Here is an 11433-nt window from a genome sequence, read left to right on the forward strand (position 1 = left end):
GGAGAAACATGTCTATGAATACAGGGGATTTACCAAGGAATCTCTTAGTATTTCCATGTCCATCAATAACTGTCATCGGCCAATTATAACAATCAAAACCCAATAACAGCACAACAACAGAGTATAGAATGCTCAGAATGAAGTGTGGGTCACCCCATGAGGCGACATATCAGTGAAAGACCTGGCAAAGGGGGAGAGAAATCTACAATAGATGGTAGAGGAAAGAGCTAAGAGATAGCAAGTCTACCCTTAACATCAGCTGTAGCAGAAGGGACTGTAGTTGCTTTACACCAATGCTCTTGCATTGGCTCTTCTAGTAAAATTCAGCATTAAGGTGATTCTATGACTGACTGAATTTTTATCTCCACTTCCCAGAATAATGTGATATCCTCTTATTCTAAAAAATTAAAAGTTGCTCCCATATTTTTGTGAATCAGATATAATTTGGACATAAATGGATCTCAATGGTACAATGGGAGGATGTCTTATAAAATTTTCAAACTGTATGGGTTTTCCTGTCTTCTAGACAACTGCCAACACAATTCAATGTACACTCATGAATTTTTGTTCTCTGAGGCGAAGCAGATACATTCCACAGATTCTATCTTCTACCACTTTCTGAGTCAGATTCAGCTGAAGTACCACACTGGAGAGCGTTAACTTTGACTACTGAGAAGCTGCTGAAGGTGCTGAATGACAGAAACCAATAGTACTGAGGAGTTAATTCTTGAGGAGCAGACTGTGACCAGTGAGACACAAAAAGTGAGAATCGGGTAGATAAAATTTTGTTTTCTTTTGTCATGGTTGGTTTATACAACTATACCAAAGTACTTGGGACTGGGTGATTTATAAATTTTAAAAGTTTATTTCTCAGTTTGGGAGGTGGAGAAGTGTAAGATCAAGGTTATAGGAGGTTTGGTGTCTGCTAAGGCTTAGTTTCTGCTTCCAAAATGATATCTTGAATGACGCATCCTCTACACAGGGCAAATCCTGTGTCCTAACATGGTGGAATACATCCCAGAAAAAAAGGGTCCAGCACTTCCCTCAAGCCTTTTTATAGAGGTACTAATCCATTCATGAATGCAAAGGCTCCTAATCTCCTAACACCGAACATCTTAGTACTATCACATTAGCCATTAAGTTTCAACAAATGAATTTTAGGAAGGAGGGACATTCAGACCCAAGCATACTTCATCACTCCAGCAGAACATTCTGAATCATGCTTTTGCCAGATAAGTCTGGCCCAGAGTGTTGACCTGCTGATGAACATGCTAATGCCTTCAGTGCGTGGTGAAGTAACAGTAAGCACGTTACCTTGCATTCTTTTCTGCCTCACTTCCCTTTTGTCACTCTTCTGCCCTGGACTTATATGTCACGAATAAGACATTAACAAGTAGTCTTTGCCTTAGGTTCTATTTTCTAAGGAACCCAAGTTAAAAACATCCTCCAGACTCCTTTAAATTTAGATATGCCCATGAAACTAAGTTCTAATCAATGGAATAGAAGGAGAAATTATACATTACACTTCCAAACTTGGCACATAAAAATTTCTATGCATGCTTAGCTTTATTTTTTCTCCCACAAACTGTGGGAAAAGAGAAAAAAGAAAAACAAAAATGAGGACCACCTTGGGACCTATTTCTGGCAAAGCTATTATTGCTGGAATGTCTGGATGACTAGGTGGAAGAAAGCTGTCTACTAACTTGTTCCCATTTTCACTACTATTACACAAACAAGAAATAAACTTCTACAGGGTTTGTACCACTGTATAGCTACACTCTTTTTACTATAGAATCCAGCATACTCTAGTTAGTAAACCTAAGTTGTCATTAAACCAATAACTATAATTAGTGAAGGTCAAGATCCCTAAAAAGATATAGTGCTATGTTTGGAAGTCATATTTTTACTTTTTGGGTTTTTGTTTCATTTGGGTTTTGGCCTGCTTACCTGGAACCATATTTTAATTGTAAATGTATGTAAATGAAGCAAAACAACAAAGTCATGAAACATTTTCTTTCAAAATTCAATTCATAGGCCCTTTTTTAAAGGCGCTTTCACTCCCTTACTCTCCAACCACATTCCACACAACCCAGAAAAAAAGCCCAAATGATCTGAACTGGCAGATGCTCATCGGCATAGACATCTTTGTGCTGGTTTTACTAACAAAGGCTACAATCCTAGGAGTGCAAGAGAAATTAAGCCAGATGTAATCATTGAAACTAACATACAACTTCAGTTCCACACTAAATGTTACCCACAAATGAAAACAATTACTCTCTAAAAAGTATAAAAGTCCCAAGGGGATGAACACTTCATTTTTTGATATTACAGTAGATGATGCCCTCTCAACTCAAAAATTCAGGGGACAGTGGTGCATAACCATCACTCCCACTGGCAATCACTGCTCAGTCTTTTACACAACCTAAATACCTCCACCCAGAACCTTCTGTCTTCCTCTTACCCTCAAATGACTCCCTAAAAGGAAGCCTGTGATAAAGGGGAAATAGCAAGTTTCTGCCTTTCTGCCCCGGCACAGCATTTGGAAAGAACAGATGCTGGGTGAGCCATGTGCTGAGAATGGACGACAGCATCATACCAAAAGAGCTTTGAAGGAGGGATACAGACCAAACCAAAGGCCAGGGAAGGGGTGAGTAAGGAATGCTAGATGAAATCAACATCTGGGGCTTCTTGCTAGGGGGAGGCAAGGGAAGGAGAGCACAAAGGAAACTTTTTACATTATCTTTGTTCACTGATCATACAGTAAGTTTATTGAGAATTTACCACCTACCAGGTGCAATCACTAGGAACACTGTGGTGCATGAAATAATTAGGCATCTGTTCTTATGGAGCCTGTGGCCTAGTCTGGAGCCTCCATATTATACTTTCTATAAGCCAAAGATCCTGAGGGATTCCCACATACATTTCTGAGCAAACTGAATTACAAAAGAAGTGATTTTTATGTGTTTAGACATCAATTATAAAGCTTCTAACAGCTTCTGTGGTTTAAGATGTAAATCTCGAGACCCTGATTCTGAACTAAAAATCATAACATGAGTTCTGCTACTAGTAACTCCAATAAAGCTCCTGGATCTTTTTGTTCTTAAAATCTTTAAGTACATTACTTGATTTGTGTCCATACATTAGTATTAGAGTTCCATTTTCAGTTGAAAAACACAGAGCTCAAAAACATTAAACAAGGTTGTATATCCATTCTTTCATTTTGTTTATATATACATAATTTGTTACATATAAACAAATACACAAAAGAATGAATATGCAACCTTTTATATATTTATATACAATCATATATAGTACATATGTATATTTATATATATTTATTAGTAATCCACTATACATCACTGTGAATGTATAGATTAGTCAAGGTTCTCTAGAGAAACTGAATGGATGGTGGGGGAGGGGTGATTGACTTCAGGAATTGGCTCACACAGCAACGGGAGCAAGTCAGAGGACAGGACAAGCTGGTGGTATAATTCAGCCAAGTCTGAAGGCCCAAGAACTAGGAGAATTTTGTCTAAGGGCAGGAAAAGGTGATTGCCCAAGTTGAACAGAAACAAATTTGCTCTTCCTCTGCCTTTTTCATTCAGTCCCTCAGCACATTGAGTAATGCCCATCCATACTCGTGATAGCACAGCTGGCACCTAAAATAACCATCACAGTGTGTGTTTGCTGTTTTTGGCCATCTCCAACAGCTACCACCAAAAGGACAAAAAGAAAGAAAGCCTTCCCTAATGGAACTTAACTTTACCTCCTGGGAAAAAGTTTCAAACATTTTAAATAAAATACACTATATTTATTAGATAGTGAAAAGTACTAAAGGGAAAAATAAAACAGGAGGAGAAAGGGTGTGTTCTGGTAGAGTTTACAATGTTTGATAGTAAAGCAATAACAACAGGTGAATAAATACCCGAGGAGGTGTGGGGGAAATGTTTCCACGTGAGGTTATGTAAGTGCAAAGACCTACAGTGCGAACTTGTTGTCCTGTCTGAGTTGCAGCAATGAGGCCAGTGGGCTGGAGTAGAATCAGTCAGGGAGTGAGAACAAAGGTCAAAGGAAAAAAGAGATGAAAGATCGTGCAAAAACTTTGTCTTTTACTCAGTCACTTTGGATCTTATTCAAAGTAGGATGAAAAGTCATAGGAGGGTGCTGAGGATTAGAAAAACATGGTCATTTTAAACATTTTCAAAGAATTGTTCTGTTTTATTGAGAATAGACTGGTACTTAAAGGAAGAAGCAATGAGGTCACCCACATAAAATGTTCTTCCAACAATCTCAGAGATAGCTGTGGCTTAAACCAAAGCAGCAGTGATGAAGGTGTTGAGAACTGGAGAGTTTCTGCATTATTGTGAAGATGGAGCCAACAGGATGTTCTGACAGATCTGAGGTAGGTTGTGAGAAAAAGAAAAGATTCAATTATGACCCCCAATATTTGGACTGACCAACAGAAAGAACAGATCGCCATTTATTGCAATGAAGACAGACATTGAGACAGAATCCTCAAAACAGAATCCATAACAGCTGTAAATTACAGGTCATGTCTAGCTCTGTGAAAATTATAATATAAAATGAAAATCAGTTTTATTTTTTCTAAATAACAACAAGGAAAAAGCGAGCAGAAAGTCAATAGGGAAATAGGGATAATTTTTTTAATCAACAAGGAAGGATAACAAGTCTTCATAAAACTATCGTCCTGGATTTATTCCTATTTCCCTACAATACTGTTTAATTTATATCAATCAGGCTATCTTAGTTTGGGATTCCTGAAAAGCAGAGTCTGCTGCAGGTACTGAGTTTATTTGGGAAGCAGTGTTCAAGGAGCAGGAACATGGGGATGCAGGGTAGGAGGGAAAAGCAACACAAATGTGTGGCACTGGTGACGCCAGTGTCAAGTAAAGCTCAGTTCCTTTGGGGGCTGTCTGAGAAACTTTGTAAAATGCATCCTAGAATTGCCCCTGTGACGCTTTGGGGACATCTTCCACTGCCTACAAGCTCCATTTATTGAAGGCTCACAAACCATGACTCCATCCATGAAGCATCTCTGCTGTGTGCACAGACTTTCTAGGTATCAGAGAAAGCCCTGGGGCAAAAATGCATAGTAGTATCATGTATTCACTTAAGGCAGAACAAGGTCAATATGTATGAAACTGTCTAGCCCATCTGTCCTTAAATCAGGTGAGATGGAGGAGATATGTGGTACAGGCTACCACAAATGAACACTACAATGGGTTAAACATGCCTCATTCAACCTAGTCTATGATTTCACCTTTTGACATTTTGTTTGTCCTGTTTTCCTTCCCACTACCCACTGCATTTCCCAAACACCCTACTGCTTTCTTTTCACCTGTGAACTGTGACCAGCAAAGACCAGATGAAATCTCACTTCAAAAAACCTAGGACTATTTTCAGTTGGAAGTACCTTCCACTCTTCTTAATGCCCACAGCATGAATACCCTTAACTTTGGACCCTTAACTTCAATCCCCTGTGAATATTTAATCTTTAAATACATGCTTTACTTTGCCAAGCACATCATAAATCCCTGAGGATCAGAAGCCTTTGTATTCTCTTTGATTTATCTTACTCTATATAAGGTGGAGTTGACTTTCCTTGGTAGCAAAAAGGGGCAAAGACAGCAATTAGGATAGATGGGTATTATGCTCACTAACATATTAGTCATTTTCTCATCACTGGAACAAAATACCCAATACCCACAATTTAAAGAAGAGAGCTTTATTTGGCTCAGAGTTTCCAGTGAATTCAGTCCATAGGCAGGTGGTGGAAGGGCCTGGCAGAGGATGACTTGCTCACTCCATGACAGCCAGGAAAAAGAGAGAAAGAAGTAGCCAAGAATAATACAACCTTCTGGGTCACATCCCCAGTAACCCACCTGCAACTAAGCCCCACCTCCTTGCAGTAGAGTCAGCTACTAAACTCATCAATGGATGGATCCATTGATGAGAATAGCACCCATGATCCAATCACCTTCCAAATACATGAGACTTGGGCGGGGAGGGGGGGGTTAGATCTAAACTCTAAACATTAGCAGGTTAAGTTACTTCATAAAGTTACTTAGGAGAATAAGCTTCGTGCCTCTGCTCCCCACCACCAGCCAATGACAGGCAGAACAGGCAATTCCATATCTATAACTCGGAATATTTATACTGCTTGAAAGTCTTTAAGAATTCTCAGACTAAGATTTTTCTAATGGACACTGTTGAAATGGAAGGAGAGATATATCTTGAAATAGTACTGGGTTAGTTTACAGATTAAATACATCTTTCTGCTAATTAAGGTTTCAGGTATAGATTGGACAAGGGCAAAAACCAGGGAACTTCCTTCTTGAGAACTTGTTTGGAGGGTCTAGCAGGGGAGCGCAGCTACTCCTATACCCTTGATGAAGGAAACAACGGTCCTCCTCTATCAAGGGCAGTCCTCCTCTATCAGGGGCGGTCCTCCTCTATCAGGGGTGGTTGTCCTCATCGACCAAGCGCAGCTTCAGCAGGGACACACATGGAGCAGTGAGGGAGAAAAAGGACACTAGCCTAGCAGGCAAGTCAACCGAATCAACCCTGGCAATCAATGGGATGAGAGGTCACAGTCAGATCTCCCTCACATCCAGAAACTTCATTCTTCATAGATGGTGTGACCATCAGTCCTGATATATCAACTTGCATGGGTTAAGACATGGCTAAAAAAAAAAAAATGGCTAAACAATTAGTAAAGTACAAAAATATGTCTGTGTAGTGCTTCCAGAGATGATTATCATGCAGGCCAGCAAACTCAGGAGAGAAGATTTACCTTGATTGTGAGTGGCACCATCTGTTGGGCTTGTGGCTGGGCAGAAAGAAAGAGAAAGAAGTTTATTGCATCTTTTAGAAGCTCTCATTCTGCTTGAGTGGGTACATCTTTTGCCCCTCCTGTCACCTGTGGATATCAGGTTCTAATTGTGTCAGCCTTTCAACACAGACTCATATCAGTGACTCTCTGGGGAGCATCCAGGCCTTTGATCTCATACTTCTGGTGCATCCTTGACCTCTCTTGTTCTAGGGCTTTCAGTTTCCTAGGCTTGGCTGCTACTGAATCCTCTGGCTCTCCAGCGCACAGGCAACCACTGTGGATTGTCCTGCCTCTGATCCCATAAACGTAATAAATTCCCTTGCAGCGTTATGTGAAAATATATATTTTCTATCGATTCTGTTCCTCTACAGAACCCTAACCAATGCAGATGATATACTGCAAATAAAATACACTTCTAGCACAAGGCAAATGGGTACAATGGCTAGTTCTTCTCTTAATCATATCTGGTAATAGTATACACAGCCTAAAAGAAGAGTGAGGGAGGCAGAAGGGGGAAGAGAAGCATTCCTGGATATGATAATGTCTTGGTGGTTATATGATTTTTAATATCTGTATCAGTTAGAGATGCATACTGATATACTGATGCATGAAATAAAGTGAATCTAAAATTTACTTTTAAAATATATTAGAATAAAAGATCACAAAACATTGATATTCATTAAAGCGATGTCATGGGTACATGGGTAAAATCTCTCTATTCTGTATATTTGAGAATTTTCAATAAAATATTTCTCAAAAGAGCTACATACTGGGTCAGAAAGTTGTGTACAGCAGAAGTACCAAGCTGTGTGCCTCTAAGTGCAGCAGCTGCTACAACACCAACAAATAGAAAATTCACGAACCTTCATAGCCCATCGTCACTGAGGCACTGCTGCATGGAGAGGAAAAGTTTCCCCAAACCAGGAGAAAGGGAGTCCTAGCCAAGTGAAAAATGCAATCACAATCTTGGTTCTCTGCACAAATTTCTCCCAGCTCCCACTTAGTCCCTCTCCATCTTGGTACAGTTGGCAGAATATCAAATCCATGGAGCTCTTTGCTCTTCGCCATACTTACAGCTTCAAGTACCTTACTAGCCATAAATTCACCTTCTTGCTGACTAATTTATGCTCATCTACTTCTGCTATTTCCATACATTTTATTCTCATTCAAAGACAAGTACATGACCAACTGTAGTAAGGTTCATTTTCCATTCATATTTCTTAATCTAACAAAGTTTTTCTACAATATCATGAAAATCTCTCCTTTTCAGTAATAAGTATCATTCCACCAGCTACTGTCTGTCTTTCTAAATTTATGTTCCCCTAAAAAATGAGCCCATATTTACATTGGGCCAAACCCTGTCTCAACCAGTCCTTCCTTGACTTCCCATCTCCCCCAGGAGACCAAGCCCAGTGCTGGGCGAAGGGCTAACGCCTAGCAAGCACTACTTAGTATTAGGAATTGAGCTACTCACTAAATCTTGAGATTTGAAAGTGAAAATTTCATGCACTTATCTAATAAGCAATTATTATGTAATTATGTGCCATGTCCTAGATTTACAAAAATTAATGAAGTATCAATCTTAATGAAAATCAGAATATAGTGGGAGATATAAAAGCATAAACAACCACTATGTTGTTTTCTCTCTCTCTATATATATATATATCGTATCATATATATGATACAGATACTAAATAAATAAATAAATAATATCGCTTTGACATCTCAGGGTTAGATGGTGAGAGTATGAGGTTTCCAAAGCTCGATGAGGTAGAATAGCAGTTTGTTAGACACACGTAAAGAACTGGGGATATAAATATAAATTAGAAAAACTGTGTGAAGCTAAAAGGAATAAAGGCAAGCCACAGAAGATAAGGTTGAAGAAGTACAATATGAAGGTATTTAATGCTATAACTTTGAGAATTATTCCACAGAAAATAGAAAGTCACTGTAAGCTTTTAAGAGGAGCTAACTATTTGCATTTTAGCAAAATTACCCTGGAGTGGAGTAGTGTGTGACTTTGAAGGTTCTGGGTGAGGCAAATCCAGCAAAGCAACAAAGGCAGCATCAGCAGATACCGGATGATTGCAGCTGTCGAAAGGAGAAAAGATACCCAAATAAAGGCAGTGCGGTGAATGATCCATGAACGGATTCACCAACCTGATGTAAACTTATTTCCTCCCAAAGAGTGTTCTTATTCTAAACAGTTGTCATGAGATTTTGTTGGGGGAAATTTGGGAGCAGATGACAAATAACTAAGAAATATACAACCCCCCAAATGTGAAGGGGACCTGGAGAATGAGGGAAAGGGGAGGGTGGAGGACAGGGGCAGTAAAAATGATCAAGACATGATATTTATATGTATTAATTCCCCAAGATCAATATAATTATTAGGCATCATAAACATATACTAATAATAAAAATTTTTTAAAAGAATGAAAGCTCTCTGGCCTGCTAACACCGTCTTACAGAATTTTTAGGGTTTAGAGAATTTTGTCCTAAAATTTTTGAAAGTCATTATGAGATTGAAAGCTATTTAGATAAATGAACCATTTAATAGTGATGGCTTATATTCCAGAACTATTCAGTTGGCTGCTCTGGAATTGGTTCATTTTATCTTTAATGCTCAGAGAAAGTTAGTTTAGGCCAAGTGCTTTGTAAACCTTTCTTGGAAATCAAGTTTTATATGGTAAGGTCTTATCAATATGTATTAGCATGCATAGCAAAGATGCCAGAAACAAATGTTTAGTTAAGTAAGTGCTTATTCACACTAACATAAGTATACCCTATTCTGTGGCAGACACTGATGTGTAAGACAGAATTCATTCTTCCAGAAAAACAACCCAGTTAATTGTTTTAGGCATACAAGTACAGAACTACAACTTACTTGTTATTTGATATATACCGTGCAGAATTCCTGTCAATAATTATTGACTATTTAATGTACCTTTTGGCCACTTCATCCTTCCTTTTATGGAGCTTTGACCACTTGTGCCCATCTATCCAGCAACATCTAAGGACCAAGAGACTATTTCCAGCTTCTCTAAGCATTTACTACTCCCTACTCAGCATCTTTTCCAAAATATGCCTGAATCTAAAATTGCCCTTTTCTCTTCCTACAATTCCCTCCAAACATGAGCACTATTTCATCTTCTAAGGTAGGTGTTAGAGGAAAAGCAATCAAAATGGTTAGACCAGTTCACACTGAACTGTAAGTAGTAGGGAACATAACTTTCATAATAGTTTTTAGAAAAACCTGTTGTTCCATATGGATCTTTGATGGGTGGGATGTGTGAGGGAGTTACTTTTGAAGTGTAGGGAGTTTCATTTTTTCCTCATTTATTCATATGAACTGCATATCCTACTTTCAATTTTTCTTCCTTACAGAGATTCTCTTCTGAACTAAAGCCAATACATGCTTAGCCCCAGGTCACCAGCTCATAAATAAAGAATCTCATCAGGAAACCTGGCTTGGTCTTACATTTCTTACAATCTGTACTCGAGTTCCTTCTCTAAAGCTATATGCTTATATTTGAAATTTTTCTAGACAGGCCTTTATGGCTTCTGGTAAAGATAAAAGCTATATTGATTTTCTATTGCATTGTTATCTTTGTCAAACAGCAAAATGTCTAACTAGGAAGTTAATATTAGATAAAAATAGTGGAGGAGTAGTGACTATAATGCATACCCTCTTTCAAGAGTTAATTAATATGGAGATCACAAAGAAGGGTGTTACATCTTCATGGCATTGCATTCTAACATTAATTCATTGCATATGAGCAAATCTTCCCTTTGAAAATCTCTAATATTAGCCATTAAAAAGCAAACCATTAGAAAACATACACACACACTCCTTCTCATTAATGCTCTTACAGTCAGTTCTGCCTCCAACTTCAGTACAGATTGCTGTTTCTTCACACCACATGAAATCATGATTTGAATTTCTTTCCCTTTCATTTCTTTCCCTGAAATAATACTGTAAGAAAAATATGCTTTTTTAAATACTAGACACACTTAGCAGTGTGAGCAGAGAGTAGAATTCCCTTAAGCTGAATGCTGGTAGAGGGACTCTGTTGTATATTTGTTTTCCTTCCATAAAGCTCATGGTGTCTCTGAGCTAATGAATCACAGCACTAAGGTGTAATAAACTGAAGAGAATGTCCCTCGTGCATGCTGTGACAGAACTTGGCTTTCAGACTAGGTGTGCTGAGCCCCAAATCTGTGCTACATCTCTGCTACAAAAACTAAAAAGCAAGCATGAAATTTATAACAGGTCCCTGAAAAATCAAACCTTAGTGATAAGGCCAAGTTCCACTACCTTATTCGCTCAGCAAATCTTCAATGTGTTTCTTCTCCGTGCCAGGCCTTATCTGGGTCAGGTGATAATAAAGGTGAACAATGACACAGCATCCTTTCCTTCCTTACCCAGGCTCATAGTTTGATGAAAAGAACACATGGTCAGAACACAGTATAATGAGTGCTGTGGCAGAAAAAGAGGTTGCAACTACAAGCAGTGGCTCCTGACCCACCTAAGGGGGGGTGGGCAGTGGAGGGAGACATCAAGAAAAGCTTGTTGGAGA

The 11433-nt window shown here is 38.7% G+C and overlaps 1 long non-coding RNA gene across 1 annotated transcript; it reads right to left on the reverse strand.

The window, feature by feature from the left end:
- Positions 1-4116: 4116 nt before the first annotated feature.
- Positions 4117-11032, reverse strand: LOC147826439 (uncharacterized). The gene is made up of 3 exons (XR_015439545.1): positions 8850-11032; positions 6815-6850; positions 4117-4397 (listed from the first exon to the last, which is right to left on the reverse strand). It is a non-coding gene; the product is annotated as an uncharacterized LOC147826439 (long non-coding RNA).
- Between the last annotated feature and the right edge of the window lie 401 nt (positions 11033-11433).

Source organism: Heterocephalus glaber, unplaced genomic scaffold (assembly GCF_053883595.1).
Source record: "Heterocephalus glaber isolate CG9 unplaced genomic scaffold, H.glaber_assembly_v1.0 deba00001472, whole genome shotgun sequence".
Classification (NCBI taxonomy): domain Eukaryota; kingdom Metazoa; phylum Chordata; class Mammalia; order Rodentia; family Bathyergidae; genus Heterocephalus; species Heterocephalus glaber.